The sequence below is a fragment of the Convolutriloba macropyga genome, chromosome 3 (assembly GCF_964194025.1).
Source record: "Convolutriloba macropyga chromosome 3, txConMacr16.3, whole genome shotgun sequence".
Lineage (NCBI taxonomy): Eukaryota > Metazoa > Xenacoelomorpha > Acoela > Convolutidae > Convolutriloba > Convolutriloba macropyga.
This window is the reverse complement of record NC_134470.1, coordinates 12,847,127-12,864,626: the sequence shown is the minus strand read 5'-3', so window position 1 is coordinate 12,864,626 and position 17,500 is coordinate 12,847,127. Positions and strand designations below refer to the sequence as shown.

General features: G+C 28.5%; 3 protein-coding genes across 3 annotated transcripts in view; 2 read left to right on the top strand and 1 right to left on the bottom strand.

Moving 5' to 3' along the window:
- Nucleotides 1-17,500, top strand: part of LOC142335950 (uncharacterized) — a 390,664-nt gene that overhangs the window by 43,114 nt on the left and 330,050 nt on the right. The gene's annotated exons all lie outside the window — the stretch shown is intronic.
- LOC142335951 (tRNA dimethylallyltransferase-like) overlaps nt 1-17,500 on the top strand; it is a 237,720-nt gene that overhangs the window by 43,115 nt on the left and 177,105 nt on the right. The gene's annotated exons all lie outside the window — the stretch shown is intronic.
- The window catches only part of LOC142336536 (uncharacterized), a 30,616-nt gene that overhangs the window by 12,629 nt on the left and 487 nt on the right, over nt 1-17,500 (bottom strand). The gene's annotated exons all lie outside the window — the stretch shown is intronic.

Sequence of the window (17,500 nt, the reverse complement as noted above, 5' to 3'; positions counted from 1 at the left end):
ATTTTGTTTGTCTATCACCAGAGCGCATCAAGAATCTTTAGGCAAGTGGAGTGGTTCAAAAAAAAGAGAACTTGTGAAAAGTAAGTTAGAAATTTTTTTTTATCTCCATGTAGCTCTTCCATCATTTCAACCTATACAACTCATCCACGGATCAGAACAAGGTAGTCGGAACATAAAAATAATTAAAAATTAGCATCCCTTAATCATCAGCAAGCAATTTTTCTCTATGTTTTAAAAGCGAGGAGCTGAGATTAGTCAGTTAGCAAATAATTAAGACACATATTTTTTTGTTAAGATTGCATCACAAAATTTATGACCTGTCATTTGTGAAATGTGAAAATACTTTAAAAAACAAACACAAAACTACTTTTTAAAACATCAGTTCTGCTCACATAACATAAATATGAGTCATCCAAGGTCAATTGTACATCAATTTTTTTCCTCTTAATGAAAATGTCCTAGAGAAAATTTTTTTAAGAAAAAGTTGTTCCATTAGTGAAAACTAACACAAAAATACTTTAAAAAACATCAATTTTGATCACGTAACATATGTATGAGTCATCAAAGATCAATTGTACATCATTTTTTTCCTCTTAATGTACAAGTCCTAGAGAAAAGTTTCTTAAGAAAAAGTTGTTCCATTAGTGAAAACTAACACAAAAATACTTTAAAAAACATCAATTTTGCTCACATAACATAAATATGAGTCATCAAAAACCAATTCTACATCATTTTTCCCTCTTAATAAACAAGTCCTAGAAAAAAATTTCTTCAGGAAAAGTTGTTTCTTTAGCGAAAACTATCATGAAACTACCTTGAAAAACTTTAATTTTGCTTACTTGACATATATAAAATTCATCAAAGGTCAATTGTACATCATTTTTTTCGTCTTAATGAACAAGTCCTAGAGAGAATTTTCTTAGGGAAAAGTTGTTCCATTAATGAAAACTAACATAAAATTACTTTGAAAAACATCAATTTTGCTCACACAACATAAATATGAGTCATCAAAGGTCAATTGTACATCATTTTTTTCCTCTTATTCTACAAGTCCTAGAGAAAAATTTTCTAAGGAAAAGTTGTTCCATTAGTGAAAACTAACACAAAAACTACTTTAAAAAACATCAATTTTGCTCACATAATATATATATGAGTCATCAAAGGTCAATTGTACATCATTTTTTTCCTCTTAAGGTACAAGTCCTAGAGAAAAGTTTCTTAAGGAAAAGTTGTTCCAATAGTAAAATCTAACACGAAACAACTTTAAACAACATCAATTTTTAATACATAGCTTACATATGTGTCATCAAATGTCAAATGTACATAATTTTTTTCCTGTAAATGTACCAGTCCTAGAGAAAAATTTCTTAAGGAAAAGTTGTTCCGTTAGTGAAAACTAACACAAAACTACTTTAAAAACACCAATTTTGCACACAAAACATATATATGTGTCACCAAATGTCAATTGTACATCATTTTTCCTACTAATGTACAAGTCATAGAGGAAATGTTCTGAACTAAAAGTTGTTTAATTAGTGAAAGTTAACACAAGATTAATTTTAAAAAATTTAAACAAAGGTCACATAAACTATTTATGAGTCAGCACAGGTCATTTGTACATCAAATTTTCCTCTTAATTCAAAGTGATAGAGGAAATCTTCTTAAGAAAAAGTTCTTTAATTAGTGAAAGTTTACACAAAACTACTTTTGAAAAACTTAAATAAAGCTCACATAAAGTATATATGAGTCAGCACAGGTCATTTGTACATCAATTTTTCCTCTTAATTTACAAGTGATAGAGGAAATCTTCTGAAGAAAAAGTTGTTTAATTAGTGAAAACTAGCACAAAACTGCTTTTAAAAAACTTAATTAAAGCTCACATAAAGTATATATGAGTCAGCGCAGGTCATTTGTACATTATTTTCCCCTCTTAATGTTGAAGTCATAGAGAAAAATTTGGGAGTTGTAGAAGGAAAAGTTGTTAAATTAGTGAGAAGTAACACAGAACTACTTTAGGCAAACCTAAATACTGCTCACATACTGTATATATATGAGTCATCAAAGTTCATATTTACATCAATTTTCCTCTTAATGTACAAGTCATAGAGGAAAAGTTCCTAATTAAAAGTTCTTCAATTAGTGAAAGTTTACACAAAAAATTATTTTAAAAAATTTAAATAAAGCTCACATAAAGTTTATATGAGTCACCACAGGTCATTTGTACATTTTTTTGTTTCCTCTTATTGTAAAAGTTACAGAGAAAAGTTTTCAAAGCAAAAGTTGTTTAAGTAGTGAAAAGTATTAGAAAACTACTGTAACAAAACCTAAATACTGCTCACATAAAGTATATATGAGTCATCAAAAGTCATATGTACATCATTTTTCCCCTCTCAATGTACAAGTCATAGAGAAAAGTTATTTGAGGAAAATTTGTTCTATTAGTGAAAACAAACGCAAAACTGCTTTGAAAAATGTCAATTGCGCACACATAAAGATTATATATGAGTCATCAAAGGTCATTTTGTCCTCTAAACGTACAAGTCATAGTTAAAAATTTTTTAGGTAAAAATGGTTCAATTAGTTAAAATTAACACAAAAGTGTTATGAAAAATATTAATTTGGCTAACATAATTGATATATGAGTCATCAATTGTAACTTGCACATCTTCTTTCCTCTTAATGTACAAGTCCTAGGGAAAACTTTCTGAAGGAAAGGTTGTTTCTTTAGTGAAAACTACCAATAAAATACTTAAATTGTCAGTTTTGTCCATACAAAGGAACTATGAGTCCCGAAAGGTAAATTGTACGTCAATTTTTTCCTCTTAAATTATAAGTTCGGAGAGAAAATTGTTTCGTAGTTAAAACTAAAACAATACCAAAAAAAGTATCAATTTTCTTCACATAAAGTATAAATGATTCATTAAAGTTGCTTGAGCATCGCCGCTACTAAATTTACAAGACCAGAACAAAAAAAATTCTCATGTAAAAGTTGTTTCATGTGTCATCATGTATCATCTAAATTTATGTGAGAGTCATTATAAGTGCATCGTTTTGCTCTTAGCTTACTAGTTACTGTGAAAAATTCCTTCTATGAAGTTGTGTTGTATCTGAAAGATAACACAAAAAACTTAGAATTGTATCAATTTTGCTCAGAAAAAGCTAAATATGAGTATATGTGAAATAAAGGGTCAAATATACATCATTTCTTTCTACTTAATGAACAAGTCCAGGAGAAAAGTACAAGTAAAAAAAAACACGTTCATTACTGAAAATTAACGCAAGATTATTTCAAAAATATATTAGTTTGTTTCGTAAAAACTATAAAATGAGTCATCAAAGGTTTATAGTGCATCGTTTTTTTCCTCTTAATGTACAAGTCGCAGTGAAAAATTCATCAAATAAAAAACTCTTTCATTGGTGAAAATTAACAAAGACTTACTTTACTTTGCATTAGTTCTTTTCATATAACGTATGTACGAGTCAGCAAACGTCAATGTTTATCATTTTGTTCCACTTGAGGTACAAGTATCGGTGAAAGTTCCTTCATTAAAAAGTTTTTCGTAAGTTAAAACTCATCCAAAGCTACTTAAAACTTTACGCAAACTAAATTGAGACTCATTTTTTCCCTTCATAATATACAAGTCTCTGAGCGAAACCTTCAGAGATAAATTTTTTTAAGAAAATCTCGATCAATCAGCAAAAACTATCAAAAAAATTTTCAAAAGAGTATCAGTTTTGTTCACGAAAATGTAAATGGATCATTAAAAGGCATTTTTAAATCATTTTTCGCCCTCTTAATGTACCTAGAGATTAGATATTTAGAAAAAACTTGTTTCATTAGTAAAAACTAACATGCAAACAATTTGAAATGTATTAGTGTCGGTAATACAAATTATATATGCGTCATCAAAATGTGTAATTGTACGTCATTTTTATTCCGCTCAACATACATGTCCCGGAGAAATAATTCCTAAGTAAAAGTTGATTCATGCGCAAAAATTATTTGAAAATATTTCAAAATGTTTGAAGCTCTGTCATATAAACCATAAATGAGTCATTACTAGTAAACAATAAATCATTCATTGTCTTTCATTGTACAAGCAGTAGAGTGAAACTTATTCAATGAAATTTAGTGTTTTGAATGAAATTCATCCGGGCTCGGACTTACAATATCTCAGATCACATAATGTACAATAGTACAGAAATTTTTTGAAAACTTTTTTCACTAGAAAGTTGTTTTGAAAGTAAATACAACAATGGAAACTTTTAAAAAATCAATTTCGTGCTCATTGTCGGGTGAGAAATGTTCGGTTCTTTATAGTTTCTCATCTCTCAAGGCACAAGTGTTATACCAAATAATAGCTAATGATAATTTCCACCAACTCAAACCAAACTGTGTTAAAGATTACTATGCACGAGTTGGAATTAACCGATGTACGTCTTACTCAGTGTTATTTTTTTGTATAAGTATCTGGAAGACACCAGCATTTAAGAGTTTTTCATAAAACAAAGTCCGGAATATTTTTCCAAATATGGTAGACAAAAGATTTGTTGTTGACTGTGAAAACTAGTTTTTCGTAACGTAATTTTAACGAAACAAAGTTACGCACTTGCAACTAAAATCATTATCTTTTTGTTCTTTTTTGAAAAACGAAGCAATGAACCATCCATCCATGCATGCTCTTAGAGTTCTATGTGGTAGGTTTTCGTGCATGCATGGTTCATTGCTTCGTTTTCAAAAAAGAAAAAAGATAATGATTTTAGTTGCAAGTGCGTAATTTTGTTTCGTTAAAATTACTTTACGAAAAACCAGTTTGCACAGTCAACAACAAATTCTTTGTCTAACATATTTGGAAAAAAATTCCGGACATTGTTTTATGAAAAACTCTTAAATGCTGCTGTCTTCTAGCTACTTATACAAACAAAATAACACTGAGTAAGAAGTATATCGGTTAATTCCAACTCGTGCATAGTAATCTTTAACGCAGTTTGGTTTGAGTTGGTGGAAATTATCATTAGCTATATTTTGGTATAACACTTGTACCTTGAGAGATGAGAAACAATAAAGAATCGAACATTTCTTTCTCGACAATGAGCACAAAATTGATTTTTTTAAGTTTCCATTGCCGTATTTACTTTCAAAACATCTTTCTAATAAAAAAGTTTTCAAAAAGTTGCTGTACTATTGTACATTATGTGATCTGAGATATTGTACGTCTGAGCCCGGATGAATCATTCGTAATGTAAGTGCATAAAATAGATGTTACTTTGATTTTTTTTCTTTTCAGAGAACTGACTTTCATTGAATAATTTTCACTCTACTGCTTGTGCATTGAAAGATAATGAATGATTTATTGTTTACTAGTAATGAATCATTTATAGTTTATATGACAGAGCTTCAAACATTTTGAAATATTTTCAAATAATTTTTGCGCATGAATCAATTTTTACTTATGAATTATTTCTCTGGGACATGTACGTTGAGCGGAATAAAAATGACGTGCAATTACACATTTTGATGACGCATATATAATTTGTATTACCGACACTAATACATTTCAAATTGTTTGCATGTTAGTTTTTACTAATGAAACAAGATTTTTCTAAATATCTCATCTCTGGGTACATTAAGAGGGCGAAAAATGAATTAAAAATGCCTTTTAATGACCCATTTACATTTTCGTGAACAAAATTGATACTCTTTTGAAATTTTTTTTGTTAGTTTTTGCTGATTGATCGAGATTTTCTTTAAAAAATTTATCTCTGAAGGTTTCGCTCAGAGACTTGTATATTATGAAGGGAAAAAAATGAGTCTCATTTTAGTTTGCGTAAAGTTTTAAGTAAATTTGGATGAGTTTTAGCGTACGGAAAACTTTTTAATGAAGGAACTTTCACCGACACTTGTACCTCAAGTGGAATAAAATGATAAAATTTGACGTTTGCTGACTCGTACATACGTTAAATGATAAAAACTGATGCAAAATAGAGTAAGTTTTCGTTAATTTTTACCAATGAAAGAGTTTTTTTTTGATGAAAATTTCACTGCGACTTGTACATTATGAGGGAAAAAAACGATGCACTATAAACCTTTGATGACTAATTTTATAGTTTTTATGACACAAACTAATACATTTTAAAATAATCTTGCGTTAATTTTCAGTAATGAACGTGTTTTTTTACTCGTACTTTTCTCCTGGAATCGTTCATTAAGTAGAAAGAAATGATGTATCTTTGATCCTTTATTTCACATATGCTCATATTTAGCTTTTATGAGCAAAATTGATACAATTCTAAGTTTTTTGTGTTATCTTTCAGATACAACACAACTTCATAGAAGGAATTTTTCACAGTAACTAGTAAGCTAAGAGCAAAAAGATGCACTTATAATGATATAATGACTCTCACATGAATTTAGATGACACATGATGACACATGAAACAACTTTTACCTTTAATTGATTCTTTTTCAAGTACTGTTTTAGTTCTAACTACGAAACAATTTTCTCTTTGGAACTTATAATTTAAGAGGGAAAAATTGACGTACAATTGACCTTTCAGGACTCATAGATCCTTTGTATGGACGAAACTGACAATTTAAGTATTTTATTGGTAGTTTTCACTAAGGAAACAACTTTTCCTTAAGAAACTTTTCTCTAGGACTTGTACATTAGGAGGAAAGAAGATGTGCAAGCTACAACTGATGACTCATATATCAATTAGGTTAGCCAAATTAATATTTTTTATAACATTTTTGTGTTAATTTTAATCAATTGAACCAGTTTTACCTAAGAAATTTATCTCTATGACTTGTACGTTCAGAGGAAAAAATGACTTTTGATGACTCATATATATTCTTTATGTGTGCGCAATTGACATTTTTCAAAGCAGTTTTGCGTTTGTTTTCACAAATAGAACAAATTTTCCTCATATAACTTTTCTCTATGACTTGTACATTGAGAGGGAAAAAATGATGTAAATATGACTTTTGATGACTCATATAAATTTTATGTGGGCAGTATTTAGGTTTTCTTAGAGTAGTTCGCTGTTACTTTTCATTGATCAAACAACTTTTGCTTTAAAAATTTTTCTTTAAGACTTTCACAATAAGAGGAAACAAAAAATGTACAAATACCTGTGCTGACTCATATGAATTTTATGTGAGCTTTATTAAAATTTTTTAAAATAGTTTTGCGTTAACTTTCACTAATTGAACCACTTTTAATTAGGAAATTTTGCTCTATGACTTGTACAAAAAGAGGAAAAATTGATGTACATATGAATTTTGATGACTCATATATACTTTATGTGAGCAGTATATAGGTTTGCCTAAGGTAGTTCTGTGTTACTTCTCACTCATTGAACAATTTTTTCTTCTACAACTCCCAAGTTTTTCTCTATGACTTTTACATTAAGAGGGGAAAAATGATGTACAAATGACCTGCGCTGACTCATATATACTTATGTGAGCTTTATTTAAGTTTTTTTTAAAGTTGTTTTGTTTTAGTTTTCACTAATTAAACAACTTTTTCTACAGAAGATTTCCTCTAAAACTTGTAAATTAAGAGGAAAAATTGATGTACAAAAGACCTGTACTGACTCATATATATTATATGTGAGCTTTGTTTAAGTTTTTAAAAACTAATCTTGTGTTAACTTTCACTAATTACACAACTTTTACTTCAGAACATTTCCTCTATGACTTGTACATTAGTAGGAAAAATGATGTACAATTGAAATTTGGTGACACATATATAATTTATGTGTGCAACATTGATGTTTTCAAAGTAGTTTTGTGTTAGTTTTTACTAATGGAACCACTCTTCCTTAGGAAATTTTTCTCTAGGACTTGTACATTTAGAGGAAAAAAATGATGTACATTTGACATTTGAGGACACATATAAACGTTATGTATGCAAAATTGATGTTTTTAAAGTAGTTTTGTGTTAGTTTTTACTAATGGAACAACTTTTCCTAAAAAATTTTTCTCTAGGATTTGTACATTTAGAGGAAAAAAATGATGAACAATTGACCTTTGATGACTCATATATATGTTATGTGAGCGAAATTGATGTTTTAAAAAGTAGTTTTGTGTTAGTTTTTACTAATGGAACAACTTTTCCTTAAGACACCTTTTTCTAGGACTTGAACATTAAGATGGAAAAAAATGATGTACAATTGACCTTTGATGACTCATATTTATCTTATGTGAGCCAAATTGATGTTTTTAAAGTAGTTTTTTGTTTGTTTTTACTGATGGAACAACTTTTCCTTAGGAAATTTTTCTCTATGACTTGTACATTAAGAGGAAAAAAATGATGTACAATTGACGTTTGATGACTCATATATATGATATGTGATCAAAACTGATGTTTTTTAAAGTAATTTTGTGTTACTTTTTACTAATGGAACAACTTTTCCATAAGAAATTTTTCTCTAGGACTTGTACTTTTAGAGATAAAAAAATGATGTACAATTGACCTTTGATGACTCATATTTATGTTATGTGAGCCAAATTGATGTTTTTAAAAAGTAGTTTTGTGTTAGTTTTTACTAATGGAACAACTTTGCCCTAAGAAATCTCTCTCTAGGACTTGCACTTTAACAGGAAAAAAACGATGTACAATTGATCTTTGATGATTCATATATAGGTTGTGTGAGCAAAATTGATGTTTTTCAAAGTAGTTTTATGTTAGTTATCACTAATGGAACAAGTATTCCCTAGGAAAATTCTCTCTAGGACTTGTACATTAATAGGAAAAAAACGATGTACAATTGACCTTTGGTGACTCTTATATATGTTAAGTAAGTAAAATTAATATTTTTCAAGGTAGTTTCTTGTTAGTTTTCACTGAGGAAACAACTTTTCCATCAGAAAATTTTCTCTAGGACTTATACATTTAGAGGAAAAAAATGATGTACAATTGACCTTTGATGACTCATATATATGTTATGTGAGCGAAATTGATGTTTTAAAAAGTAGTTTTGTGTTAGTTTTTACTAATGGAACAACTTTTCCTTAAGACACCTTTTTCTAGGACTTGAACATTAAGATGGAAAAAAATGATGTACAATTGACCTTTGATGACTCATATTTATCTTATGTGAGCCAAATTGATGTTTTTAAAGTAGTTTTTTGTTTGTTTTTACTGATGGAACAACTTTTCCTTAGGAAATTTTTCTCTATGACTTGTACATTAAGAGGAAAAAAATGATGTACAATTGACGTTTGATGACTCATATATATGATATGTGATCAAAACTGATGTTTTTTAAAGTAATTTTGTGTTACTTTTTACTAATGGAACAACTTTTCCATAAGAAATTTTTCTCTAGGACTTGTACTTTTAGAGATAAAAAAATGATGTACAATTGACCTTTGATGACTCATATTTATGTTATGTGAGCCAAATTGATGTTTTTAAAAAGTAGTTTTGTGTTAGTTTTTACTAATGGAACAACTTTGCCCTAAGAAATCTCTCTCTAGGACTTGCACTTTAACAGGAAAAAAACGATGTACAATTGATCTTTGATGATTCATATATAGGTTGTGTGAGCAAAATTGATGTTTTTCAAAGTAGTTTTATGTTAGTTATCACTAATGGAACAAGTATTCCCTAGGAAAATTCTCTCTAGGACTTGTACATTAATAGGAAAAAAACGATGTACAATTGACCTTTGGTGACTCTTATATATGTTAAGTAAGTAAAATTAATATTTTTCAAGGTAGTTTCTTGTTAGTTTTCACTGAGGAAACAACTTTTCCATCAGAAAATTTTCTCTAGGACTTATACATTTAGAGGAAAAAAATGATGTACAATTGACCTTTGATGACTCATATATATGTTATGTGAGCGAAATTGATGTTTTAAAAAGTAGTTTTGTGTTAGTTTTTACTAATGCAACAACTTGGCCCTAAGAAATCTCTCTCTAGGACTTGCACTTTAACAGGAAAAAAACGATGTACAATTGATCTTTGATGATTCATATATAGGTTGTGTGAGCAAAATTGATGTTTTTCAAAGTAGTTTTATGTTAGTTATCACTAATGGAACAAGTATTCCCTAGGAAAATTCTCTCTAGGACTTGTACATTTAGAGGAAAAAAATGATGTACAATTGACCTTTGATGACTCATATATATGTTATGTGAGCGAAATTGATGTTTTAAAAAGTAGTTTTGTGTTAGTTTTTACTAATGCAACAACTTTTCCTTAAAAAATTTTTCTCTATGACTTGTACATTAAGAGGAAAAAAATGATGTACAATTGAAATTTGGTGACACATATATAATTTATGTGTGCAACATTGATGTTTTCAAAGTAGTTTTGTGTTAGTTTTTACTAATGGAACCACTTTTCCTTAAGAAATTTTTCTCTAGGACTTGTACATTTAGAGGAAAAAAATGATGTACATTTGACATTTGAGGACACATATAAACGTTATGTATGCAAAATTGATGTTTTTAAAGTAGTTTTGTGTTAGTTTTTACTAATGCAACAACTTTTCCTTAAAAAATTTTTCTCTATGACTTGTACATTAATAGGAAAAAAACGATGTACAATTGACCTTTGGTGACTCTTATATATGTTAAGTAAGTAAAATTAATATTTTTCAAGGTAGTTTCTTGTTAGTTTTCACTGAGGAAACAACTTTTCCATAAGAAAATTTTCTCTAGGACTTATACATTTAGAGGAAAAAAATGATGTACAATTGACCTTTGATGACTCATATATATGTTATGTGAGCGAAATTGATGTTTTAAAAAGTAGTTTTGTGTTAGTTTTTACTAATGCAACAACTTTTCCTTAAAAAATTTTTCTCTATGACTTGTACATTAAGAGGAAAAAAATGATGTACAATTGAAATTTGGTGACACATATATAATTTATGTGTGCAACATTGATGTTTTCAAAGTAGTTTTGTGTTAGTTTTTACTAATGGAACCACTTTTCCTTAAGAAATTTTTCTCTAGGACTTGTACATTTAGAGGAAAAAAATGATGTACATTTGACATTTGAGGACACATATAAACGTTATGTATGCAAAATTGATGTTTTTAAAGTAGTTTTGTGTTAGTTTTTACTAATGGAACAACTTTTCCTAAAAAATTTTTCTCTAGGACTTGTACATTTAGAGGAAAAAAATGATGAACAATTGACCTTTGATGACTCATATATATGTTATGTGAGCGAAATTGATGTTTTAAAAAGTAGTTTTGTGTTAGTTTTTACTAATGGAACAACTTTTCCTTAAGACACCTTTTTCTAGGACTTGAACATTGAGATGGAAAAAAATGATGTACAATTGACCTTTGATGACTCATATTTATCTGATGTGAGCCAAATTGATGTTTTTAAAGTAGTTTTTTGTTTGTTTTTACTGATGGAACAACTTTTCCTTAGGAAATTTTTCTCTATGACTTGTACATTAAGAGGAAAAAAATGATGTACAATTGACGTTTGATGACTCATATATATGATATGTGATCAAAACTGATGTTTTTTAAAGTAATTTTGTGTTACTTTTTACTAATGGAACAACTTTTCCATAAGAAATTTTTCTATAGGACTTGTACTTTTAGAGGAAAAAAAATGATGTACAATTGACCTTTGATGACTCATATTTATGTTATGTGAGCGAAATTGATGTTTTTAAAAAGTAGTTTTGTGTTAGTTTTTACTAATGGAGCAACTTTTCCTTAAGAAAGCTCTCTCTAGGACTTGTACATTAACAGGAAAAAAACGATGTACAATTGACCTTTGATGATTCATATTAAGGTTATGTGAGCCAAATTGATGTTTTTAAAAAGTAGTTTTGTGTTAGTTTTTACTAATGGAACAACTTTTCCTTAAGAAATCTCTCTCTAGGACTTGTACTTTAACAGGAAAAAACGATGTACAATTGATCTTTGATGATTCATATATAGGTTGTGTGAGCAAAATTGATGTTTTTCAAAGTAGTTTTATGTTAGTTATCACAAATGGAACAAGTTTTCCCTAGGAAAATTCTCTCTAGGACTTGTACATTAATAGGAAAAAAACGATGTACAATTGACCTTTGGTGACTCTTATATATGTTAAGTAAGTAAAATTAATATTTTTCAAGGTAGTTTCTTGTTAGTTTTCACTAAGGAAACAACTTTTCCATAAGAAAATTTTCTCTAGGACTTATACATTTAGAGGAAAAAAATGATGTACAATTGACCTTTGATGACTCATATATATGTTATGTGAGCGAAATTGATGTTTTAAAAAGTAGTTTTGTGTTAGTTTTTACTAATGCAACAACTTTTCCTTAAGAAACTTTTTTCTAGGACTTTTACATTAAGATGAAAAAAAATGATGTACAATTGACCTTTGATGACTCATGTTTATGTTATGTGAGCCAAATTGATGTTTTTAAAGTAGTTTTTTGTTTGTTTTTACTGATGGAACAACTTTTCCTTAAAAAATTTTTCTCTATGACTTGTACATTAAGAGAAAAAAAATGATGTACAATTGGCGTTTGATGACTCATATTTATGATATGTGATCAAAACTGATGTTTTTCAAAGTAGTTTTGTGTTAGTTTTTACTAATGGAACAACTTTTCCTTAAGAAATTTTTCTCTAGGACTTGTACATTTAGAGGGAAAAAAAGATGTACAATTGACCTTTGATGATTCATATTTATGTTATGTGAGCGAAAATTGATGTTTTTAAAAAGTAGTTTTGTGTTAGTTTTTTCTAATGGAACAACTTTTTCTTAGGAAATCTTTCTCTAGGACTTGTACATTAACAGGAAAAAAACAATGTACAATTGACATTTGATTATTCATATAAAGGTTGTGTGAGCAAAATTGATGTTTTTCAAAGTAGTTTTATGTTAGTTTTCACTAATGGAACAAGTTTTCCCGAAGAAAATTCTCTCTAGGACTTGTACATTAATAGGAAAAAAACGATGTACAATTGACCTTTGGTGACTCTTATATATGTTAAGTAAGCAAAATTATTGTTTTTCAAGGTAGTTTCTTGTTAGTTTTCACTAAGGAAACAACTTTTCCTTAAGAAACTTTTCTCTAGGACTTGTACATTAAGAGGAAAGAAGATGTGCAAGTTACAATTGATGACTCATATATCAATTAGGTTAGCCAAATTAAAATTTTTTATAACATTTTGTGTTAATTTTAATTAACTGAACCAGTTTTACCTAAGAAATTTATCTCTATGACTTGTACGCTTAGAGGAAAAAATGATTTTTGATGACTCATATATATTCTTTATGTGTGCGCAATTGACTTTTTTCAAAGCAGTTTTGCTTTTGTTTTCACTAATAGAACAAATTTTCCTCATATAACTTTTCTCTATGACTTGTACATTGAGAGGGAAGAAATGATGTACATATGACTTTTGATGACTCATATAAACTTTATGTGGGCAGTATTTAGGTTTTCTTAAAGTAGTTCGCTGTTACTTTTCACTAATCAAACAACTTTTGCTTTAAAAATTTTTCTCTGTGACTTTTACAATAAGAGGAAACAAAAAATGTACAAATACTTGTGCTGACACATATAAATTTTATGTGAGCTTTATTTAATTTTTTAAAATAGTTTTGCGTTAACTTTCACTAATTGAACAACTTTTAATTAGGAAATTTTACTCTATGACTTGTACAATAAGAGAAAAAATTGATGTACATATGAACTTGATGACTCATATATACTCTATGTGAGCAGTATTTAGGTTTGCCTAAAGTAGTTCTACGTTACTTCTCACTAATTGAACAACTTTTTCTTCTACAACACCAAAATTTTTCTCTATGACTTCTACATTAAGAGGGGAAAAATGATTTACTAATGACCTGCGCTGACTCATATATATTATATGTAAGCTTTGTTTAAGTTTTTAAAAATTAATCTTGTGTTAACTTTCACTAATTAAACAACTTTTACTTCAGAACATTTCCTCTATAACTTGTACATTAGTAGGAAAAATAATGTACAATTGAAATTGGGTGACACATATATATTTTATGTGTGCAACATTGATGTTTTTAAAGTAGTTTTGTGTTAGTTTTTACTAATGGAACCACTTTTCCTTAAGAAATTTTTCTCTAGAACTTGTACATTTAGAGGAAAAAAATGATGTACATTTGACATTTGATGACACATATGAATGTTATGTATGCAAAATTGATGTTTTTTAAAGTAGTTTTGTGTTAGTTTTTACTAATGGAACCACTTTTTCCTTAAGAAGTTTTTCTCTAGGACTTGTACACTTAGAGGGAAAAAATGATTTACAATTGACCTTTGATGACTCATATATATGTTATGTGTGCAAAATTGATGTTTTTTATAGTAGTTTTGTGTTAGTTTTTACTAATGGAACAACTTTTCCTTAAAAAATTTTTGTCTAGAACTTGTACATTTAGAGGGAAAAAAATGATGTACAATTGACTTTTGATGACTCATATTTGTGTTATGTGAGCGAAATTGATGTCTTTAAAAAGTAGTTTTGTCTTAGTTTTTACTAATGGAACAACTTTTCCTTAAGAAACTTTTCTCTAGGACTTTTACATTAACAGGAAAAAAAAACAATGTACAATTGACCTTTGATTATTCATATATAGGTTGTGTGAGCCAAATTGATGTTTTTCAAAGTAGTTTTATGTTAGTTTTCACTAATGGAACAAGTTTTCCCTAAGAAAATTCTCTCTAGGACTTGTACATTAAGAGGGGAAAAAACGATGTACAATTGACTTTTGGTGACTCTTATATATGTTGAGTAAGCAAAAATAATGTTTTTCAAGGTAGTTTCTTGTTAGTTTTCACTAAGGAAACAATTTTTCTGAAGAAATTTTTCTCTAGGACTTGTACATTAAGAGGAAAAAAATGTACAATTGACTTTTGATGACTCATATTTATGTTATGTGAGCAAAATTGATGTTTTTTAAAGTAGTTTTGTGTTAGTTTTTACTAATGGAACAACTTTTCCTTAAGAAACTTTTCTCTAGGACTTTTTCATTATGAGGAAAAAGATGATGTACAATTGACCTTTGATTACTCATATATGTTATTTGATCAAAATTGATGTTTTTAATTTATTTTTGTGTTAGTTTTCACTAATGGAACAACTTTTCCTTAAGAAACTTTTCTCTAGGACTTGTACATTAAGAGGAAAAAAAGATGCACAATTGACCTTTGATGACTCATATATATGATATGTGATCAAAACTGAATGTCTTTTAAAGTAGTTTTGTGTTAGTTTTTACTAATGGAACAACTTTTCCTTAAGAAATTTTTCTCTAGGACTTGTACATTTAGAGGAAAAAAAATGATGTACAATTGACCTTTGATGACTCATATATATGTTAAGTAGGCAAAATTGATGTTTTTTAAAATAGTTTTGTGTAAGTTTTTACTAATGGAACAACTTTTCCTTAAGAAATTTTTCTCTAGGACTTGTACATTTAGAGGAAAAAAAATGATGTACAATTGACCTTTGATGACTCATATTTATGTTATGTGAGCGAAATTGATGTTTTTAAAAAGTAGTTTTGTGTTAATTTTTACTATTGGAACAACTTTTCCTTATGAAACTTTTCTCTAGGACTTGTACATTAACAGGAAAAAACCATGTACCATTGACCTTTGATGACTCATATATATGATATGTGATCAAAACTGAATGTCTTTTAAAGTAGTTTTGTGTTAGTTTTCACTAATGGAACAACTTTTCCTTAAGAAACTTTTCTCTAGGACTTGTACATTAAGAGGAAAAAAAGATGCACAATTGACCTTTGATGACTCATATATATGATATGTGATCAAAACTGAATGTCTTTTAAAGTAGTTTTGTGTTAGTTTTCACTAATGGAACAACTTTTCCTTAAGAAACTTTTCTCTAGGACTTGTACATTAAGAGGAAAAAAAGATGCACAATTGACCTTTGATGACTCATATATATGATATGTGATCAAAACTGAATGTCTTTTAAAGCAGTTTTGTGTTAGTTTTTACTAATGGAACAACTTTTCCTTAAGAAATTTTTCTCTAGGACTTGTACATTTAGAGGAAAAAAAATGATGTACAATTGACCTTTGATGACTCATATTTATGTTATGTGAGCGAAATTGATGTTTTTAAAAAGTAGTTTTGTGTTAATTTTTACTATTGGAACAACTTTTCCTTATGAAACTTTTCTCTAGGACTTGTACATTAACAGGAAAAAACCATGTACCATTGACCTTTGATGATTCATATATAGGTTGTGTGAGCAAAATTGATGTTTTTCAAAGAAGTTTTATGTTAGTTTTCACTAATGGAACAATTTTTCCCTAAGAAAAATTTCTCTAGGACTCGTACAATAAGAGGGAAAAAACGTTGTACAATTGACCTTTGGTGAGTCTTATATGGGTTAAGTAAGCAAAAATAATGTTTTTCAAGGTATTTTCTTGTTAGTTTTCACTAAAGAAACAACTCTTCTGAAGAAAGTTTTCTCTAGGACTTGTACATTAAGAGGAAAAAAATGTACAATTGACTTTTGATGACCCATATTTATGTTATATGAGCAAAATTGATGTTTTTAAAGTAGTTTTGTGTTAGTTTTCACTAATGGAACAACTTTTCCTTATGAAACTTTTCTCCAGGACTTGTTCATTAAGAGGAAAAAAATGATGTACATTTGACCTTTGGTGACTCTTATATATGTTAAGTAAGTAAAATTAATATTTTTCAAGGTAGTTTCTTGTTAGTTTTCACTGAGGAAACAACTTTTCCATCAGAAAATTTTCTCTAGGACTTATACATTTAGAGGAAAAAAATGATGTACAATTGACCTTTGATGACTCATATATATGTTATGTGAGCGAAATTGATGTTTTAAAAAGTAGTTTTGTGTTAGTTTTTACTAATGCAACAACTTTTCCTTAAGAAACTTTTCTCTATGACTTGTACATTAAGAGGAAAAAAAGATGTACAATTGACCTTTGATTACTCATATTTATGTTATGTGAGCAGAATTGATGTTTTAAAAATTAGTTTTGTGTTTGCTTTAAAATATTTTCACATTTCACATATGACAGGTCACAAATTTTGTGATGCAATCTTAACAAATAAATATGGGTCCTAAATAATTGCAAATTGACTAATCTCAGCTCCTCGTATTTAAAACATAGAGAAAAATGCTTGCTGATGATTAAGGATGCTAATTTTTAACTATTTTTATGTTCCGACTACCTTGTTCTGATCCGTGGATGAGTTATATAGGTTGAAATGATGAAATAGCGACATGGAGATAAAAGAAATTTTTAACTTACTTTCACAAGTTTTATTTTTTTGAACCACTCCACTTGCTTAGGGTTCCTTGATATTCTCTGATGATAGACAAACAAAATGTTGTTCCTCTGGTTAACCGATGTTCAACTTTTTTTGCTTCCTGATGACAATTTGTTTTCGAAGCGCTCGGAATTCAAACAAGATGTTTTTTTTTCCGTTTTCGTGTCCTTATGCTCTCTGCAATCAAAG